The 22,569-nt window shown below is 42.6% G+C and overlaps 1 protein-coding gene across 2 annotated transcripts in view; it reads right to left on the bottom strand.

The window, feature by feature from the left end:
• The window catches only part of GALNT9 (polypeptide N-acetylgalactosaminyltransferase 9), a 375,903-nt gene that overhangs the window by 210,675 nt on the left and 142,659 nt on the right, over positions 1 to 22,569 (bottom strand). The window contains exon 1 of one of the 2 annotated variants that reach the window (XM_021412960.1): positions 21,751 to 22,447. The exons of the other annotated variant lie outside the window; for it this stretch is intronic. The gene's annotated coding sequence lies outside the window, so the exon portion shown is untranslated. Of the gene's footprint in view, positions 1 to 21,750; positions 22,448 to 22,569 lie in introns of those variants that run through there. 2 annotated transcript variants of the gene reach the window in all.

Below are 22,569 nucleotides of genomic sequence, written 5' to 3'. Positions count from 1 at the left end.
TAACTACTGAGCTTTGTTTCTAGAGTGTCTGTAACATTTGGCAACACTGAAAGAAACAGCAACTGAGGATGAGAATAGCAATACTGTATTTTCGAGTCAACTAAAAGAATTGCGCTGCCTATTTTTACCACTGCCTCAGTTTTTAACACCAGTATAGCTGCAACTACAAGCTTGAGTCCCATCTAAAAGCAGGGATGGGATCAAACACCTTTAATCAATTAGTAGAAATGCCTTTATCACTTGCTGTCATCTTTTACTGGAGAAAAATCAGTCTGCAATTTTACAACTCCATACTGCTTTCATACCATTAGCTCCATGCCCATTACTGTCTAGTTTCTTTATATCTAATGAAGCTCTCACTCAATAAAATTTATGAGTTTTCCTATATGCTATCATTCATATCAATACAAATCAGTGTGATTCTGATTAAGCCTAATGTCCCTGGCAGCACTGACTGTTTCTTTCATCTGCCTCCTCCTGAGATTGCATTTAGAGTTTACCAGAGTAGGAAACAAAGGGAACTGGAATAGAAATTTTCAGCACCCTTTGGCTGTCTGCATAACCTTGGTCACATCACTTAATCTGGACTCTGTCTGTCATTGCAGGAATTTGTGTGTTTTGCTTTTGAAGGCAGAGTCTGTGTGTAGTGCAGGTGGATTCCATCTCTGTTGGACTATATAGATGCTCTTTATCACAAATTTCACTATTAAACACCACCAGGTTGGTAGGAAATAGTTATCTTCTGCAGGATTCTGTGTGTAAGGAGACCTGGGTGCAGAGGGAGCAGGGATGTGCTGCGCTTTGTTCCCAGGTAGAACTGGTCCATTGTCTCTTGGCACTAACGTTCTCCAGCTCCATTTCTGTTCATTTGGTTTCCAGAGCAAAACAGTAGCTGTTCATTACTTCGCACATACGCTGGGTTTTCACTGCAATGGGGAGACTGCTTGGCTCAGCGTGAGGAGAGCTCGTTTGCCATGTATCAGAAGCATGCTTTTCCAGTTGACCTGTGTGGTCACAGCATCGTTTGACATCAGTGGGTCTTATTGGGACCACAGCCTGCTGAAGCCTGCCTTGGTGGCACAGCAAGCAGTCACTGAAATTCTTTCCAGAAACACAATGCACAACTGTTTTTCCACCACAACAGAAAAGATCATCCCGTGCTAACAAAAGGTTTTCACAGGCCAGCAGGCAGGAAAAATGCTTGCTTCTCCTCAGGCACAAAGCCATCAGTCCTGTGCTGGTGTTAATTAGCGAAATTCTGATTAAGTCACTGGAGCAGTGCCAGTTTGCAGTAGATGAGGAGCTGGTTGACACGGCATGGTGTGTTGTGGGCTGAGTGCTCTGGGGATGTGGTTGCTGCACAATGAAAGCAGAGCCCGGAGAAAAAGGAATGTTCTTCCAGTACCAGTGTATTCTGGGTGTACTTTCTGGTACTTTAGTTTTACAAGTTGTCTATCTGACTGCATATGAAAATCTTACTACATATGCACTATATTTATGTACCTACCTTTCCAGTGTGTGATGAGAGGAGTTGCTAAAGCCTGCAACAGCCAACACTATGTAGTTAAGCTATTAGCTGCACACAGACATGCTGGCTGCCCTGGTTACATAACATAGGGAGAAGCCATGTGGGCTCCACACAGTGTTTCAGTCCTTAGCTGGTTAAAAAGTAGGGTTATTCCCCCTTCCACTCAATAAACATTCCTACTAAAATCTATCAAACACAGCCAAAACATAGTCTTGAATTTTTTCAAAAGTTTTGGAACCCTTTTCAGTTTTGATCATAAACATATATGTTCTTAATATAGTATCTTAACACTTCAACTTATCCATCACTTCAGTCTTACTGTTATCTTGTACCCACACAGACACATTATTCCACTTTAATGTCTGAAAAATGTTTCTAGATTAAGCAAGTGAATTACCATCTGAGTCTGCACAGACATGAGTTTACAGTGTTTTATCTTTCCGGCATGAAGTCTTTCTATTTTTAACTCTCTCCATTTTTCTGGCTTGAGCATCAGTGGAATCTGCCTTTAAGAATGATAAGCTTACAGCAAAAAGTTCATGGGACTATATCTTTGTCCTTGCTGGCTTATTACACAGGTGTATGAATCAGCAATATTAATTAAAAAATAAACATCATAATATTGTTGAAGCACCAGAGTGTTTGACCTATTTCTCTTCTTCCTCACCCAGTTAAATCCATACTGTTACAAACTCGATACTCTGGGAAAACACTCAGCACATTACATATTCACTTTTATTAAGTGAACAGAGACAAATGTGTGGTCCTGTATTGTCCTAAAATACTGGATAAATTTTTCTGCCTTCAATGATCACATTTGTCTTTTTCAAACATATTGCATTTGCTCTCTCTTTCTGGGGTCAGATGCATAAGCAGTGAGATTCCCCCTGATGGAAAGCTGATGCGTAACCCATCACGAGCTCTGGATGTCACGACAGCCTCAGACTCATGCTGGCTGGCTGTACAGAGTGGAGCCAGCTAATCCACATGCATAAGAATCCCTTCCTTGTCACTGAAGTGAGGAAGCCTCCAGGATGAAATGCAGAAGCTGTTTTGATGCTCTGAAGCAGCACTGCATGGTACTTGGCTGCAAGAAAATCAGTACTTTGGAAAGATGGACTGTCAGAAGAGAGCAAAAGGCCTGACCACGTGGAGTGACGGACGAACTGTGCTTGTTTGTCACCACATCTCTGGAGATTGTTCTGTTTTTCCGTCTCAAGAGAATGAGCATTTCAGCTTCATTTGCAATCTTTTGCGACTTCTGACAGAAACAAGAGGCATCACTCAGTGTTTTGTTGTCATGAAGTAAAGATGCTGGTGGCTTTTATCCTGCTGCAGACAGAAATTATCATTTTTTTCTTCTTTTCGTAATGCACCCCAACCAATTATTTGACCTACTGAGCTCAATGAAGGTCCAGCAGGTGTGTAAATGCTCCTGAGTGTTCATGAGTAGCGTAAGAGAACCTGCTGTAGTGAGGAAGAAAAAATAGTAAGATGTGCACAACTGTTGTGGAAAATTTAAAGTGCTTGCCAGCATCACAGCACTCGAAAAATAGTTTCAGTCTATCAAGGGCTGTGGAACTATCAGGTTAGGGTTGCAAAGGTAAAAAACAGGACTGGCTTGAGAGACATAATGGAAAGTGCTCCTGGAATGGATTTGGCAGCTGAAGAGCCCTTGGATACATTGAAACTAAAGGTGTCGAGAGACAAGTCAATTCCCTTCAAGGAATTGCCTTTCTAAATCATCTTCTGTAAAATCATGAAAATGTCAGTTCCCACCTCAGTCAGCTGGTGCTTCACAGCTACGGACAGCTTTAGATACAGATTCCTTTTTTGGGTTAGCTCAGGTAGGAGGGTGGCTGACTGAAGCTCAGGGTGCCTGTAACATTCAAAGACAGGTCTGCTTGTGTCATGTAAAGAGAAATCAAAGGCCAAGCCTTCAGATAAGCATTTCAGTAGAGCACTGCTCCATTGTAGCCTGATTTAATCTCATTTTTTTGTGTAATGAATGGTTGCCAGCCATCATGTGTTTGCTTAAAATATATATATAGATTAGCTTCTGAGCCTTAGAGCTGCATCTGTTCTCAACAGTGTTGCCTTGCAAGAGGAAGATCTTAGCATTTCAGAGGATGAGAGGAAATCAGTCTTCCAGAACTAAAATGTGAAGCATCACTTGGAACACACATGGCTACCATATCTACAGCTAAAGGACATGGCTGCTGTGCCTAGGGATTTACTCAAGTGAATCTATGTTTTGTTACCCTGATTTCACAAAGCAACTGAACTTTCAGGGTTATTTTTTTTCCTGTGGTAATCACACAAAACAATTTCTATTTTTTTAAAAACAAATTGGAGGAGATGCATTTCCTTTTTGTGCTGTTCTGTGACAAGCATGGTGGGAGCTTTTGTCTCCCCCAGCTGCCTTCACTGCGGCCAGCTGCAGAACAATTGGTGAGACACCATCTGGCTTTCCCTAATTTTCACCAGCTGTAGGTATAATCAGCAGGATAATTGCCAAGTCCTTCTTTCTTCCATACAAAGACTATGGAAAACAAATGCAGTGATGCATGGATGTGCAACAGGAGATTAAAAAAACAGCTTTCAGAGGGACACAGGACCTGCAATAAATAATTCTTGTGCAAGTTTAAAAGTACATAGCTTATTGTGCATTCAGTGAACAAACTGCTGGTGTTCAACAGCTGCAGCTTATCAGGAGCTGGCATTTCTCAGTGTGGTTGTGTACAAGAAACAGGGAGACCTGGACAAGTACAACGAGGTTTCATGTCTGGACCCCTGGCACTCATAAGGGCACAAAGAGCTTCCTTTCTACATTTTCTACTTGTTTAGATGCATTTAGATTATAATCTGTTAGGTTGAGTAAAGTCCTCTTAATTGTACAACCAATGAGGACAGTGCTAGTACATGTAAAAAACAGCAAGGGTTAACATATGGGTTAACTTCTGTTTATCTTGAGGCCAGTCGAGTCAATAACAGCATCACGATTTAGCTCTACTTGTGCTAGTTGGCAGTTCTGCTCTCACTGCCATGCCTGCCTCATTAGGCCTGATGTTTCAGACAGGCTGAGCACCTGTAGCTCCTATTGCCTTCAGCTGCTAAATCATTCAGTAGAGCAGATCTTCCAGAACAGCCCATAGGTAGAGTGAGAGGTTTTCTTTGACTTTTACCTTGGAGTTGGCCAAGATTTCATCTGATCTGAATGTAATGCACTTTTTCAACCCCAGCTCCTACTCCTGCTGCTCCATAAAATCGTATAGGACACCAGATTCCCAGTGAAGTCTTGCTGGAAGGGCAATGAAGGGCTGTCTGGGGCTGGTGAAATACTGAAGGACTGAACTGCACTGAAATTGTTTAAAGCCCTGTGTGCTCTAAGCCTGTGTACTGTACGTTTGTGTAACGTCCTACTTGCTTCCATTTAAATTATTTAAGCAGTGCAAAGTACAGCTAGCTACCAGGGCACCTTAATAATAGATTGTAGGGCTAGGGATTGTGGTAAACCTGCATAGAGATGTAGAGGAGTATCAGTTTGGAAAGTGGATTATTTAAAGGCACATAGCATTTGTGGCATCTATGCATTTCACAGATGAGTTTATTTCTTAGTTAGAGCAGCTAGTTGTCTTTTTCAGTCATGTCTACTAAAAATCGTTGCTTTAGCAAAAATAAAATTGGACATTTCTTTCCCATGTGAGTGAAATTAATATGGTCCAGGGAGCAACTTAAGAATATTCCAGAGGGAATTAGATTTTCCATCTTTGAATAGTTGTCTCAATAGAGGTTCTAGGAGATGCAGGGTGCCCTGCACTATCCCATGACCACCTCTCAGCAGAGAAGACCAGAATTTCAAATGCTTGAGGGGCAAAAAATGGTGACTGGGAAGCTAAATATCCATTTAGAATATGTGGGAGGGAAAGGGCTTAATGTGAACTGTTAGCAGTGGTCTGATGACAGCTATACATGGCTGGTGCCTGAACAGGTGATAATCTGTACTTTGCTGTGAATATTTCAGACTCCTGAAATATCTAGGAGCTACGCTTGGCACTGACCTCTTGCAGGGCCAGATCAAACATCCAGTTTGTCCTTGAAACACCCTCAACACAGTGAAAGGAACATGCATGTCCCTGAAGAAATGATAGTTGAGTAGTTGAGCTAAACTGGAGAATACAAATGTGATCCATTTTCAACGTGAGTTTAGCTTTTGTGCTGGGGGAACTGCAGATATCTCAGTCTCCAAAGGTTGTGGCAGGGTGACTCCTCTGTTAAGCCCAAACTGCTCATAGGCTAGAGATAGCAAGATCTATAGCAAGCAACACTTAAGGAATTGATTACTGTCATGTGAAGAAACATTGTGTTTTGAGAACAAAAAATAAGATAGGGAAGTGTATGTGCTTGAGTTTGGTATAAACAATGTTAGTTAAAAAAAATACAAAAATACAAAAAGATACTTAATCTAAAGAGATCAGTTCTACTCATCTCAAGACTATTGGCCTTGCTGCTAGTTCGGAGCAAAACAAATATAAAATCCAAATCCAAAAAAATCCCTCCATTGCGCATAGCAAAAATATCTGCATAAAAGCTGTTCAGTGGAATTTGAAATGCTAGTTAATTACACTGCTGTGTTAATTAGTACCAGTAGTCCTGAGACAAATCCGATAATTAGTGAGTTGCATATCCAGTGAGGAAGCCCAGCAGAACACCTGTTTTAGAGCGGCTCCTGGATGTCAATGAAAGACTTGCTGCACGGTGGCAGTGCCGTTCCTTCTGTTGTTCTGCTTTTTTCGGTGTTGTGCTTTCTCCAGCAACCCTCTGGATGCATGTTAGACTTTCTGCGCATTAGCAGTTTCCCCGAAATCATAAAAAGCATGCTTTGCTGGTAGGCTTTCAGCACCAGGCTACATATTATCCTAGCAAATGGGGAGATGATGGCTATGGCTTTAGAACATCTATTTCCCAATTTTTTAAACTGTAGTGATTACCAGTCACTCAGGCTTGTGTGAATGGATCAGGTGTAGACTTGCTGTCAAGATAATTGTGTGCAAATCTCAGACCCCAAACTGAATCTATCTTTGTTCCTACGAAGGATTTTGTTTTAAGAACAGAAAATGTTGTGTCCTGTTCAGATACAGTGCATGGCAATAATTGTCTTCTTCTGAAAAACAGATGTGCTCAGGATTAAGATTTCACTTGGCCTTAATTAAGGATGTCACTGGTTAAATAACAAATGCAGTACTGCAATGTCCAGGTGCCCTCTGGGGCAAGGCTCATCCGCATTAAATACCACAGGTCTGTCTGCATAGTGATCTCACCAGCAACACGAAGCACTGATAGTTTAAGTTTAGGCCATGGGAAAGGTGAGCTTCAGAGCAATTTACACCACCTGAATTTGACGCTTAGTAGACCAGAGCTGTGTCAGCACATAAGGTCAAGAGACAGCGTGGGTCAGCATGGAGCAATACTGAAAACCAGTTTTAGAAGTGCTGCAGAAAAAGGGATTGTTGCTAAGGAAATGAGCTCATTTAGTAGTATGTTCTTCCACCAGCCTATCCCTATCAACCTGAATATGGTCATACTTTACTTGATACAGATTGAGAGGCAAAATGCATCCCTTGGCTGTGAGCCAAGCAGACTCAGCAGGATCTTGGAAGGAACCAATCAAGTTAGAAAAAAAAAAAAAAAAAGAAAAAAAAAGTGTATTTTCTCTGAGGATAGTTGATGTTTTTTAAAAGGTCTTGTGACCAGAAACTTTAAAATATTTCCATGCAGAAAAAGTGCTCCACAGCAGTATTCTGGTTCCTGAGATTTTCGGGAAAATTCAGTCTAGCTTTACAGTATTTTGTACAAGTATTCTGTACAATGTAACATACGGTATTTTAATGTGAAAAGCAACTGTGATATAAGCTACTATTTCATCCTGTCAGTGCCTTAACCTTTCAGGGATGGAGATTTATCTAAGAAACCAGATCTCAGAAAATCTTGGCAGTGCTGTTAGTTGGGGCTAATATCCTTGCTAGACCCACAGCTATCAGTATAAGAAAGAAAGAAAAATATGTTTCTGGGCATGCAAGCCCATTCCTGGTGTGGAAATAGAGGCCAGTTCTGCACTCACGGGCTGTCACGTGAAGAGGAATGTTGGCACCAAACGTCTGCCATAGCAGTTTTAGAGTGGATAGCAGACATACAAGTGTTAAAGATGGACACTCCTAGGTGCCAAGAGAGTTACAGCATCTTACCAGAATAGGACTGTGGCCGGATCTTTTCTTTGTTAACTTGTTAACTATTGTAATACCGGTTGGTATCGTTATTAAAAGGAAGAAGGCAATGGCTGTGATGTGTTAAGAGTCTAATCAGCATTTTCCTTGCTGCAACTGCACCTGGATTACTGTGTTCCTACACTTGGAAGCTGTGCTGATGAAAATGGCTTGAGCAGCACAAAATACCACAGGTCTCTTCGGTCTGGAGAAGAGAAGGCTGAGAGGGGATCTCATAACTGTTTATAAATATCTAATGATCAGAAGCCAAGGGAGCAGGCTCTTTTCAGTGGTGTGCAGCAACAGAACAAGGGGCAGAAATTGGAACACAGGAAGTTCCATACTAACAAAAGAAATAACTTCCTTCTGTGAGAGTGACAGAGCACTGGAACAGGCTGCCCAGAGAGGTTGTGGAGTCTTCTCATCCAGAGATATTCAAGACCCATGTGGACATGGACCTGTGTGACCTACTGTAGGAAACTTGCTTTAGCAGGGGAGTTGGACTCGATGATCTCTAGAGGTCCCTCCCAACCCTTAAAATTCTGTGATTCCATGAAGTCCAGGAGCCAGGCCTGGGAAATGCAATACTTGGCTTGGAGTTTGGATGCCAAGCCAGGCTTGGTGCTCTGCCTCCAGAGCATAACTGGTGGAGGTTGTTGGAGTGTGGCCGTAAGAAGGCTCAGACACAACATCTATTCTTATCTGGCTCTGTCCATGGGAAGCAGAAAAGAGACTGTTTCCCCCTTGCTATGATATGGAAGAAAGATGAATATCAACAGGGCTGGGCTTTTCCCCAGGTGACAGCAATGCCATGAGGACATCCCAAATACATTTTGCTGTAGGCTGCCAGTCTAGTCTAGATCAGAGAAGGAACGGTAACATCAGCTGCAAAGTGCAGTCTTTGGACTGGAGCTACTGTGAGCTGCATACAGTTCATACTTGATCCTCGCAACACTTGGGCTACTGTGGTGCAATCAATATACCAGCCTTGGTACTGGCTGATGCCATGGAGACCTATCCTTGGGCTGAGGCTTTTCCTTCATAGGTTTTCAACATGAAGTTACCTTAATTCTGTATGCACAAACACTTTGTGTTTCTACAAGGCAAAATGATAAATGGTAGTTCAGAGCAGGCAGTACGCTTAGATTTCTCACAAGGACTCTGCTTTCAGCAGAGCTGAGCTGTGTAGTTCAGTGCAGCTGTTGGCTAAATGCACCTATACAGAGCAGCTGTGATCACAAAATCTATCGCTTTATGGAAATTAGAGTTGGAGTGCAAGTGACCTTGTGGACTTGCAGTCTATCATAATAGCCTCCTCAGGTCGATAAATGCTGTGCAGAGTAAGCCAAATCTTTCCTTTCTAACCTATCTCCATTTTAAGAAAGGGCAAATGCTAAGGTTAAATGTAAACAATACACTGTTGATGGGCATTGTGAAACTTCCCACATGCGAGGGCTTGTGGTTAAAATGATGGAGAGATCTTTAGCCTTGTTAGCAGTGCTGCCCTGGAGCTATCTATATAGATGACATCTGAAAACAGATTTTTCTGAAGGTTTCTGGGTTTGCTGGAGGCCTTCTGCCTTTTGAGTGTTACCTGAGCTCTGAAGGAAGATCAAGAAAATTGTCAGCTCCTCTTGGAAACTGCGCAAAGGTTTTTGTTGGTGCCATTGCCCAACCTCATTTTTTTGTTAAATGTTTCTTAATTTCTGTGCATATCACATTGGGGGGCAGGGAGGGAAGTACAGACTGCCAAAGAAAAGTTTCTAATACTTGAAATTAGCTTGGGCTATAAGGAAACTTGGAACAAATTCTTTAGCAGAGGCACGGGAATGGTCATTTGCCTTTAATGCTTCTTCCTAACAGTGTCTACACAGTGATGACAAATGACTTTGTCATCGATAACTAAGTTGAGAAATAAATAATAAAAGGGACCAGTTAAAGAGATGCTCAGCACAATGTGCCCCTTCATATGTGCAATGATTTAAGATGATGCACCAATCTGAACTGTACATTCCCAACAAATCTCTTCAGCATTGAGAGATTTGGAGAGAGCAGAATTAACGCATCCTTATGGGATATATTCCAGCATAATCTAGACCTGTGTAATTCAACGTATTAGAAGTGGCTCAAAGTGATACTTCTTGCTTGTTAGTTCTGCTTATTCTTAAATAAAAGTGCAGTTGCCACATGAAGTACCTCTGAGAGCATCACCACCTGAAATATGCCATAGATAAATTTGGAGTGTTCATTGCCTACCTCAAATCATAGTGTGAAGTGTTCAGAGCGGGGACTGTCAGTTTGTTTTCAGATTACATACAGATCTCCTAATCTGTGACTAGTTCCAAGCAGATAACTAAAGAAAATACAACTTTACTTGATATTAAAATGAATTCCCCCAAACCATCTTGTTCATGATGTCTCATCCTAGAGTCATGTGTGACATCATGAGCAGATGGAAACGTGTACCTGAGTGAAAGGAAGTAAGACAAACTAGAGGAACTGAAATGTTCGTGAGTAGTCTCAGAGTTCAGAACAACTTCCAGAGGAAAACAAGCAGCAAATGTCCTCAGAAACATAGTTGATATAGTTTGTCAGCTTTTGGGGGCAGGGGGAAGCATGTTACAAGCATGTCCATTAAATCATTTTCTAATTAGATCCATGCTCTGTATGACATAATATGCATTACATCTTTATATATGACCTTCCCGATTCCTGACTTTTCTCCTCCTTCCTTGGAGTAGGGGGGAGGGATAAATAAAGGGGGCTGAGAGCCCACAAACAGAGCCAGGTAAGGCTGCAAGTTAAGCATGTAACAAAATTTGAGACCTGAAGGGATGAGTGAGCCACAGCCACAGCACTGGGGGCAATGTTCTCTGCATTGCTGCTGCATGTGTGGATGAAAGCACAGAGCTGGGGTAGGAACTGGTTGTATCTCCTAGGGGCAGGAGCATGGTGATCACGGTGGATGTTTTACATGCTGTTACTTCTCTGCCAGCTATGCTAGAAGATTGTTTTGAAGGCCTCTCTCCAGTCCCTGACAGCTTGCTTCAGCTTTCATTTTGTTCTTGTGAAGACTTCTAAGAACTGGTGTCTGAAAGGTCTGGCTAGTGATAAATACTTCTAATAAAAAAATCATTGCAATACCTGTGGTTTCTGGCTGGGTCCTTTCAAAGCAAAACTCTAGGCTGCTAGGCACTTTGGTGATGAAACAAGATGTTAGCTTAATTAGGTGTAGAGAGCTGGATTAGCTTGACTGGAGGATGCTGGAAGTGATCCAGTGCTGCTGAAGTCCTGGACTTATATGCTAATTGCCATCAGGAAATAATTTGGAGGGTTCTACTGGAGTTTTTTCCACCAGGGAAAAGCTCTTCTTTGGGAAAATAAGAGCTTGTTTTAAGATGAGAGAGAACTCTTCGCCATAGTTTAGCACAGCCCTTAAGGATGAGGTGCTCTGTCCCCCATGGTGCTCCAGCAGAACTAAGACAGAGAATCCGAATCAGCAAAGAATCACAGCTTAAGCAAGAATGTGATTTAACCAATACAGTTATCTTGCACCAAGCTTGAGCAAAGGTGGGAATTGAGCAACTTGTTCATCTGGCCAAAGCACTGGACAAGCTGAGATGTGCAGTTTAACAATCTCCTAAGGCCTGGAGACTGCACAGCAGCTGAATGATGCCTGGAGGGAGGCAGAGGCCTCACTACCCAGTATCACTTCAGTAAAGCTAATGATAGACCAGCATATCCTTCCAGACTTTAGATTTTCCTTCATTCCTGCAGCCGTGCACAGCACATGCTCAGCAGCTGTGTCTGTACCTTCCTTCCAGTGCCAGATTCTGGCAACAGAAGATGTCAGCCCTGGAAATATTACCTTTGAACTACACAACACTCGGGGCAAAATTAAATGTGATATCCAAAAACCTGACTGTTTGAGTTTTGATTTGTTTGTAATTTAAATCTCCTGATCTGCAAGATCACCTGGGGGTTATAAAATGGCTTGTGTTCAGATGAGAAAAAGGTTTATTGAGTTTCTGGCAGTTTCTCACAGAGAGTTGGGTAGCATCTGTGAAAGACAGCTATTTGACTTTGACTTGTGAGAAAGGTTTACCAAGTACAGGTGGAACAAAACCAAAAACATTGTGAGCACAGCTACAGTGGTTACCCATATGCAACACTATCACAGAGGATAAGAGGGCAGGGATCTGGCCTTACAGTCAGACACAGGCATGTTTACATAGTCACATGAGACACAGTACAAAACCACTTGCTCTCTGGAACAAATTCCAAGTCAACCACTTGCTGCTGTGTGAGCTCATCTCTGTCTTACAACAGCTAAACCATTGTTGGCATCAGTTGTTGGGGCACTGAAGCAGCATTCTATCAGTGCTTCACCCTTAGTTTCCACTCTTAGTTCTTTTCCCTGTCCTTGTTTGAATATCGTCCACCCAAAAGTAGTAGATTGCAATTTCTTTTAAAATTTCTTTTGATGGATTCATTTTTTCCATCTTCCTCTACCCCTTTTTTTCCCACATTCTCTCTAAATTTCAGTTCATATCTTCCTGTTTCTAACCTGTTCCCACGCAGCTTTGGCTCCATCCACCTTCTCCATCCAAAATTTTACATCTTAATCCTGTCCTTTCTAAATCTGCTGTCTTCTAATGAATTCAAGACTAATTTTCTTAACCTCTCCACATCGCTCTAAACCACTGAGACCTTTCATCCTACTAGTTACTCTCACCTACACCTTTTCTAATTCTTCAATATGCTTTCTGTAATAAGAACAAACTGCTAGCGGCAAAAGCCTCTTTTCTGGCAAGTGGAAAGAGATTTATTAGGAAGAATGTTAATAGCAGCACCATCTCCTCCACGTCTGTGACAGACACAAGTAGACAACCATTTGCAGCCTGGGTAGATCCTTAAGATTCAATGCTGAGGCAGTGACAAAATGGGAGCAGCTAATCTGTGCAGGATTCAGTCTGTTTTCTCATCTATTCACATTGCACAGACTGCCTGCAGCTGCTTCTCGCCCATGCAAGGGAATTGTAAGAATGTGATGCCCAATTTGATAAGCATTTCATTTAAAGCAACCTCATCACTTTTCCAGAGCACAGATACCTGGGCAGAACAAGTTCCTTTCAATTGTTTTTCCTGTCTGCTTCAATCTTGACCTACACAGACAGGGATCAAGCACTTCCCTCTGAGAGCAGCCTCCTCATCTGTTTCCTGGCAGCACAATAACACAATACACTGCAAATTTACAATGGTTCACACTCAAGAAAGAAAGGAACCTCACATCCTGGATGCCACCTATAGAGAATTCGAGAGGTTTACACTTGCCTAAGTTGCCCAAGCAAAGCCTTAGCGGATTCTTCTAGTGCAGTTAGCCACTAATGGGTGAAAAACAAAGCCGTTCACAGAAACTTCTTAGGGACTTTTCCAGACGTCTTCAGCTCACTGAGTTAAGAAGACAGAAGAGAGACACAGAGCATTTTCCTCCTCATTTTCATTAACCTTGGGGAAACATGCTGGTGAATTAACAGGCTTCCAATTGTCATCCTATTATGCCTGTTAACCCAGAGTGTAGAAGCAGCAGCTTCGGATGAACATAAGCAAGTTTGAAAGGTAATGTTTCATTTGCAAGACACAGTGAACACTCGTCTAAAGGGTAAAACACTGACCACAAACTTGGGAGACCCTGGTTGAGTTGCCACCTCTACCACAGAGTGCCTGTGTGACACCAGGTAAGCCGTACCATTCCTTCTGCTAAGCTCTGGGCCTCAGTTTTGTTTCTGTAGAATGAGGACAATAGTTTCCTACTGATTAAAAAAAATACGAAGTGACTAAGTTTGGTGATGTAAGTACTTAATTGGTATCACCCATTTTCTTGCTGTAAACCTCTAAGAATAATAGCCTTGGGTTTATTCTACTGATTTTTTTGGACCTAAACCTTGAAGGGATAATAATCAAGAAGTAGATCCACAGGGGACATAGCTGTTATTAAATAAGGCAGCAAGAAGTATGGAAAGATACATCCAGTGCCAACGAGGCCCGTCTAAAAAGCAACCCCTGTTCTCAGCACAACAGGAGACACATTAGGAGAATTTCTCAGCTCTTCCAGAACACAAATGAGGCCATTGCTGGGCTGTAATAAATTCCATAAACAAAGCATATTGTAAAACTGCTGTTTTCACATCCTCCAATAAAATCATACACCATCTTTAATCAGGGTTCTTTTCTTTTTATTACCAGAATGTTGTTTATGATTGCAGAATGTTCTTCCAATAGTACTTTCATGCATCCATTAGCCTTTTGTAGTAGCCACAGGGAGATACAAAGCCATTATTCCCTTCCTCCAAACTACCCTCATCCCAACACTACTGCCTCAGGCTTTTAGAAAGATAAACAGCTCTATCCTGCAGAAACATCTGAAACTTATCTCTGAACAACTTTGCCTCTTCTGAATTACCAAAGCACTTAGGCTCTGCTTCCACTTCCCAATCTCTCCATAAAATGTAAAGATATGAAGTAGACTACTGATGTTAAACCATAACCAAACACAGAATCCAAATCTCCATCTGAACTTCGCCACTTTTGGCAGAAAGCTTTGGAGTTCCAGGCAAAACATTTGCAGTATCAGCAACCCATATTACGAAGATTTTTTTTTAATAATATTGCAATGTTCTAAACAGAGAAAATACAATAATTACTTCACATCATTAGAAGATCTGCTTTTTATCCTTATTTTTAACTGTTTCACGTTTAATCTTCAGGCCTCCCAAAGATCATGACTTTTGCCTTCGGCATTCAGTGTAAGGGAAAACTGGAGTTAACACAGAATCTTCTTCAGCAGAGAAAAAGATTCAAGTTCATACCCTCACTGAGGAATAGCAGTACACAGCCAAGGACATGAAATGAAACATTAGGAAATCCTCCCAGAGTAATTGAATCCATTACATTTCATGAGATTTCTACATTTCATTTAGCCTAAAATACAACAAAGATTGTCTGTCTTTCCTGAATCTATGGAGTGAAAAACCAAATGTGCCTTAAACAGAGCTGCAAAAATTAGTCTCTTCTTATTAAATCATACCTAACAAATTACAGCAGTGACACAAGTTAATAGCAGTTATCTAGAAGATGGTGGAGTTACCATGAGTCACTCTGTAATTAGGAACAGAGCATGATTTCTAACAGTTACCAATGCTATCACGTTGGAAGACTGTGAAATGATGGGAAGCGGCCTGTTCTGCTCCAGCCAAGCACTCTTTGCAGACCAGTTACATCACTATCATTACTATCTGCTCAAAGGGTACTAAAAAGAAGCACCCGTTGCAGTGGCATTCACTGTGCTATAAAGATGGATGCTGCTTCAAAACTTCATGGAGTCAGTTCGTACAGCCTGAAAGGTGACAGGCAGACACCATCACTGACACAGTGAAGAGATGATGAGTGAGCAATACGTGGTAGCACAAGCCATGTTTAAGCTCAAGGTGAGCAGTTAACTTGAGACAACAGGATCCATTGCCAGAGCCATCGTTCTCACACATCCTGAGGGGAAAAAAACGTCGCATGTCGAATTTCTGTTACTGAGATGCCTACGGTCAACTGCACAAAGAAAATGAGAAAAGAAGCACAGATGTAAAGTATGAAAAAAAACTTCAGCAGCAAGTCTCTGGTTACAAGTAATCAGAGACCTAGAGAAGTTACAGCTATAGAGAAATGGAGAACTGGGATGTGGAAAAAGAAGTCAAATGCAAAACAGTCAACAGTGGCTTGAAAGCAAGAAGCAACACATGTAGAGACAGGATAGGGAAGGAGAAAATAAAAGGCAAGATTTTCATTCAGCAAAAGGACTGCGACTTCCTGGACACTTCCCTGGACTTTCCTGTAGAGGAGGATCAGAAATGCACCGAAGCACTGAGAAAGGTTTGGATGATCACGATGACTTCACACTAAAGAAGAGCAATATGTACCATGTATGGTGGGAATTCGGCGCCCCTTCACAGACCTCAACTTCCAAGCTGCAAACATTAGCATATAAGCATGGGGAAAAGTGGAAATATTTTATCAGGTTTAACTGGACAAACTTCTCTTGCAGTAAGTTCCAAGGGAAGGGGTATCTAATGTCTGCTCAGTTCAATGTTGTGACTTCTTCAGAACCTCCTAGTGTTTTCTGCCTGCAGGTTCTCCTGGGTAGGAGAGTAACTGCTGATAAGGGGCTGTGCACTGTGGGGGAGCTAACAGTCCCTACGAGATTTAATGCTGTATTTCAGTAACAACCTACAAAGCACTCGGCAGAACTTCTTTGTTAAGATGTTTTACAATAAATCAGTGGTGAACTGCAATTGCAATTTACTTTTCAAGAACACTCATTTCTTAGAAGTCTATAAAGTTCAGGAGGAACATCAGCTAAGCCAAATTTTGCACTTCAGCCCCTTTTGTTTTTTGGATTTGAACTATCCCCAATTACCTTCCTTATATACTTCTGACATTTAAGAGATCTATACTCAATGTGTTCTGTGCCTGTTGGCAGGAGCACAGCATTATTCACACCACCAGATACCACTTTCTGTAATAATTCAGACTTGGGGGGGAAGGTGCAAGCAAGGCAGGCTGACAGATCTGCAAAGAAAAAGTAATATGCTTTGCTTTTCTTTGGTGCAAAATAAGTGATTTTCTCCCCACGCATCTGAAAGGGAGCTTTGAGACACAAAGGTCTTATTTTAAGCTTCATACATAAGGGTATGAGGAACGATGTGAGAGGCAAGAAGAGGAGAGGAAAAAAAACCACCAGTAATGATATGCAGCTCCTTCTGCCCATTTCTGTCATTTGCTATCACAATCAGACATACCTCCCTCTGCGTTTCTGGGACCACATCTTATTAACCTGGGTTCCATGCCTGCCTAAAGTAATCAGTAATTTGCAGAGGGTCCGTGGGGTACACAGAAGAGATTTCTGTTTTAAGAAAGGAGACATTTAGAAGTGTATTTCTAAACCAGATGTGAATAGTCTTTCCCAAGGCTCACCAAGTGGTGACCTCACATCCCTCTTTTTGCCAGGCAGATGCCCCCGGGAGCAGCCTCCTACTGGCACTGGCTGCAAAGTGGACCTGAAAAGATGCATCATCATTGATTCAGACTCTGCCAACAGGGTTTTGTAGATTTCCTACTAGAAACTGTGGATCATCTGCCTTTGGGACTACTTTCAGTGCTCTCTATTAATGGCCAAACCTTGATATAGCTGCACCAGTGCAAATCTCTGGTACAGACATCTGGGCCATTTACCCAGCAAGAAAACAGGGAGCACAGCCCTGGCAGAAAATTGCAGCTTACAAAAGATAAATGCAGCTACATGGACAGCTGAAAAATGAGAGCTGGATGGTAGATTCCCATTTTAGAAAAGACTCTCTGGGGATCACTTCTGCGGAAAAACCATCTGCCCTTTCTTTGTATCAAATTCTTGCTGTTCTTTAGTGTCAGAAAAGGGAGCTGCACAGGTTAGTACAATGTACAACTCTTGCACCAGCAATACGGTATCTTTGAATTGTAAATGTTCCTGCAATGCTCCTAAGAACAATAAGGTCGGAAAGTGACACTGAAAGAGAAGACGGTTAATTGGATCTGGATGGCATTTGCATAGAGCAGCTAATCACATTCCAGATCATCAACAGAAGGTAAATTTCAGCACTCTCATTATTACATTCATTATTAGTAGCAATTTTCTCACTTTGCTCACTTTGGACAACAGAACTTACTTTTGTCACTGTCATCTTGCAATTCTCTTGTACTTAGAGATGTGTTGCGCAATTCACATTTCCAAAATACAACAGACCAATATGCTTCATCCTCTCTCGTCTTTCTTTTTCTCCTTCTCCATTAATGCCTTTAAAAACATTGTAGGAAAAGAATCTGCCAATGCCTTATGCTTATTCTCAGTGCAAATCCAGCCAGTCCTTTCTGCAGGTATTTGTCATTTCAATACATATTCCTCATTTGCCAAGTCTAATTGTAAGAACTTCATGATAATAACAATTTTAAGGATACATATATGTGAAAAAAATGGGCTGCTGCTATACTGCAAATAAATTATAGTCAAACTAGTTAGCTTTTTCTAGAAAAAGTTGTTTTCTGTCTTTATTAGCTTCACTGCTACCTCCTTACAAAAGGAACAAACCAATGAATTCTACTTTGTCTGCACCTCCCTCCCCCAACCCCCCCCCAAAAAAAAAAAAAAGGTTTCTCTTTTGGTACTGACTTTCAGGGAAGTAAGTGCTACAGTAATGACACATACCATGCTGAGTATTTTAACATAATGAGCATCCTCCAATTTGTACTGCAGATGACTTCATCTCTAAGACATCACAGGCTAAATGGGGCGAATCAGGTTGGATGTTAGGAAAAACAAGAGTGGTCAGGCACGGGAACGGGCTGCTCAGGGTGGTGGTGGAGTCACCATCCCTGGAGGTGTTCAAGAAACGTTTAGATGTTGTACTGAGGGACATGGTTTGGTGGGAAATACTGGTGGTACACGGACAGTTGGACTGGATGATCTTGGAGGTCTTTTCCAGCCTTGGTGATTCTATGATTCTGTGATAAATTACGTAGTAACAGAGCAGGAGCTAGGAGATCACAGAAGAGCGTAAGACCTGTTCAGGCTTTGTCTAGCACCACAGAGCAGCATTTTTCACTCCTGCTCAATATTTGTCATTTGTCATCCACTAAATCCGCTTAAGATGTCAGTCCAGCAGTTCACACACGCTCTACCTGGTTTCACAGAATTCCGCATTGCTTGGTGACTAGTAAAGCCAAGAAAATTGAACAGTGAGTAGACTGCGTTGCCTCAAAGCACGCAGAAACATGAGTAATGATAAGCTGCATCCCTTTAAGTTTACACTCTGCAGTGCAATGGAAAGTGGGAATGAGCGGTTTACAATGCAAGAATTGAAATGATGCATTTGTTGTTCCCCTGTAACAGCTCAAAGACACTTTCACTTTTACAGAGGAATTATGATCTGCTTGCATATCAATCATAGGGCAGCTCACTGAGAATTCTCTCTTAGCATTTGGTCCTATATTCAGCAGGACTGCATAACCCAAGCAGTAGGGAACACGCTGCCAAGAGGGTAACAAATAGGCCATACTGTATTTTAATTATGGAGAAGAGAACAAGGTATTCTGACAGATGATGGCAGGCTGCATTGATGGCTCCTTTGATGGAAGCCTGTCTTGGTGAATGAAGTGTCTTTCAGTACAGCAAAAATAATGAGCTCCCTAGTGTAGGCTCAGCTATTTTTAAGAAACCATTTTCTTTCTGCTCCACAGTTATCAGCCAAACTACACCAATCCTTTCAAACATGGCTTAGGGTAAAAAAGGATAGCTGGAAATTCACGGCAATCCAACCTATCATTACGGATAACGAAACAAACTGTGCCAAGCAGCACTTCACTCAGATTTAGAAATGCCACCATTTGATCAGCAAGGCCCTTTGCCGACTGCACAGCCGCACCGTCACAGGTAGCGCAGGTTACAAATGCAGGCAGGATTCGCTGCCTGGCACTGTCTTCGTTAACAAACAGATTTGCCCAATAGTTCCCCCTGAACACTGCCAGCCTCATCCCTGACTGGGACCTGGTTCCACTGGCATCTCCAGCTGGGTCTTCATGCTTTAGATTTTTCTCTTGCATTCCCAAATCCTGTCCCTGCTGTTCAGCTCTCAGCCTCACTTGCAGCCTTCCCACAGCTTGGAACTGCAGCCCTCCTCGCTTTCCTTCCTTTAGACACAGTTTACAATAGGCTCCAGAGATCCTGCTTTCCCTGGCCTTAAACACAGCCAAAGGACATTGAGTGTTCTGGATTACACGTATATCCACAGCTACATTTAACAGATTCCAGCATTAAGGAGACATCATTCCAGGTGACTTTTAGCGAGGAGGATTGAGCACTTACCATCCTAAAGAACAGATTTTTCCATTACTAGGCCTAATATGACCCAGAATAAAGGTGATTGTATTACACACTGGGGGAAAACAAGCCATCATCAAAGCCAATGCCAGGGCAAATGCTTCAGAGTGAGTAGCAAATTTATGAGCAGATTGGAGGAGAAACTATTCAGCACTGGAATGTATACTTACTATAATAAAAGAGACTAATAAAATGAGCATCACATTCTAATTATGAGAAGGAAATAAATTCTAGTGATGCCATAGTCTTAATTTACCACTACAAAGAAAATGTGGACGTAAATTAAAGCAAAGGCAAAAATTGGAAATCAGAAGTTAAGTAATATTTTCCTGGAGAACTACCGGCAGCTTTGCACCTTGTTCCACTCACTAAAGTACAACGTACTCCCTAAAAGTACTCCGAGCCTAATTCTCTTGAATGAATCAGCATTGTTGCAGTAACTTCAAAAGCAAAAGGAGTACAAACTGAAAACCTGACATTGAAACTTAAGGGGGAAAAAAAGAGGCCTTCTCTTCTATCATTAATCTTTCATGAGCCATCCGTGATTCCTGCAAATTTATTCATTATTTGAAAGTATTTCCCAAACAGTCAGCATGAATCATTTCCAGACTTTGGGCAGTTCACTAAAACATCCATTTCAGCAGCACGCAGTTTGAGAGGTGCAGTTTTGTAACACAGTTTTGCTTCTGCTTCGCCACCTGAAACATTTCAGCAGGGATACAAAGACAAGGAGACAAGGCAGCGCGCACCCAGCACAAACCGCTGTGGTTCAGGAAATGGAGAAAATCATTCATGGAAACCAGACACAACGATGAATTTCTTATAGCCTGCAAGCATCCTAAAATATCATAAGCAAATTATTCATAAGCATAATTGAGAGGGATGTGAGGAATGCAGTTGCAACTTTCAGTCAAAGCTAGAGCCCATTTTCAAAGTCCTGGACTTAGTACAGGGCTGAGTAAATCTCATTAGCGTGAATTATAAAAAAGGTAAAATTAGATTATAAAACGAGTTCTTAATTAACTATAAATTTCTCACACAATTCTCTACTTTTAATGTACAGCAGTCTAAAAAGAGATGGCAAAATAGCAGGGTAACCTTTAGAGCATGACAGCCATTCTTGGACAACCAGCCCCACAGCAAGGCAGCTCCAGCTGAGCTCTGGAAGCAGAGGAGCAATTCTCTGCTCTCCTGCACAGCTGCTCGTGTCCAGTATCCAGGAGACCATAAAAGTGACCAGAATAAACCATGTTTCCCATGACTTCAAACTTGCTCTTGTGTTCCAAAAAAGGGTGTAGGTGACAGTGTACAAGCTTGCCTTCAACTGCCGCTCACTGAAGATGTATTTATTTATTTCAAGGAGAAACTGCTACAGTCTTTGCTTTCTACAGATTACCCTATAGACCATAACTTTGAAATTGCTGCTTGGCCTGAATCTTTCTAACAAAGTCAGCCTAAGGCATCAATCACTGAAATTAATTAAAATTTAGAGAAAATGATGTATACTTGTAGCAGAAGGATTAGATAGCCTCAGCAATACGTGCTGGAATTCACAGCTACTGTTAACTTCAGGAGGAACATAGTTTAAGCACAGCCAGCACACCTGAGGAATCAAGCCCATCCAGCTGCATTCTGATGGAAGACATTTCCCAAACGGGCAAGAAGCCAAGAGGATTTTTTTGCTCGCCAATACCTAGGCCAAGCTTAGCCTGGATGGGAGGAAACTCTGGGGACAGATTGCTTCACGTACACTGGAGAGCTCACCCACAGCGTCTTGCATTTCTTGTAAACACCTCTTCTGAACAAACCTTACACCTCTTCTCACTCACTCTTTACCACGGGAATAATTTCGTACTACAAAAAGGGGTCCAAGGCCACGTGCGAACGCAGTATTTACCTGAACTCTTTCATTTAGTTAAAACCATTCACCTTCCTGACCATCCAAATCACCCAAACCTGACAGACCGTGCGACGCACGCCACGGGCAGAATGGGATTTACCTTAAGCACAGCAGTGACGGGGAGCGTGTCAGAGGACAGCCACGGGACGCGGAGCCGTGCTGACAGCCGCAGTCTCGGTGCCTGTCATTTCAGACACGGCACTTTGCAGCGCCTGACAGCTTCAGAGCAACGCCCGGCTGCACGCATCCCAGCGCCGCGGGGAGAGCCTTCCACAGCCAGCCCGGGCTGCCTTGAGTTCGGGTGGATTGACTCTTCTTTCCTGAGCACAACATAAGGAGTTCGGACTGTATACCCTGAAATGGAGTTGGAAACAAATATGAAATGGTTTCCCAGGGGACGGGGTATTTTAGGCACTAGAACTTTGAGCTTTTCTGACTGCTGCTTCCAAACGGGCTGAGCATAGACAAAAATTATTTCTTCAGTCTGCGAAGACCCCTTGGTTGATGATAAAGAGCCTGATCTAAAGTCAGTGGGTACCAAGAGCCAGAGCTGTGCACATCGTCTCCAGTGCACCGGGGTGGGATCTCCCAGGGCCGCCTCAGGAAATGCCTCAAAGCGGGTGGCCCCGTGGGTGTCGGGGTCATCTGCACCTCTCAATTCCTTCAGCTCTGACCCTCATTGCTCAGATGAACGCAGCCGCGGGTCCCCGGCAGGTGATGCCAGGGCTGCCCGCCCTGCACGCAGCGGCTCCAGCGGGGCCCCATGAGGCGGCGCTGCGGGGAGAGCGCGCGAGAGAGCAACGGCTGCGGGGCCGCGAGGCGCGGGGAAAAGGGCGGGAAGCGGCCGTGCAGCATCGCGCTGAGCAAAAGGGGCGGGAAGCGGCCGTGCAGCACCGCGCTGAGCAAAAAGGGCGGGAAG

This window comes from Numida meleagris, chromosome 14 (assembly GCF_002078875.1).
Source record: "Numida meleagris isolate 19003 breed g44 Domestic line chromosome 14, NumMel1.0, whole genome shotgun sequence".
NCBI lineage: Eukaryota > Metazoa > Chordata > Aves > Galliformes > Numididae > Numida > Numida meleagris.
This window is presented reverse-complemented; position numbering and strand designations above follow the sequence as displayed.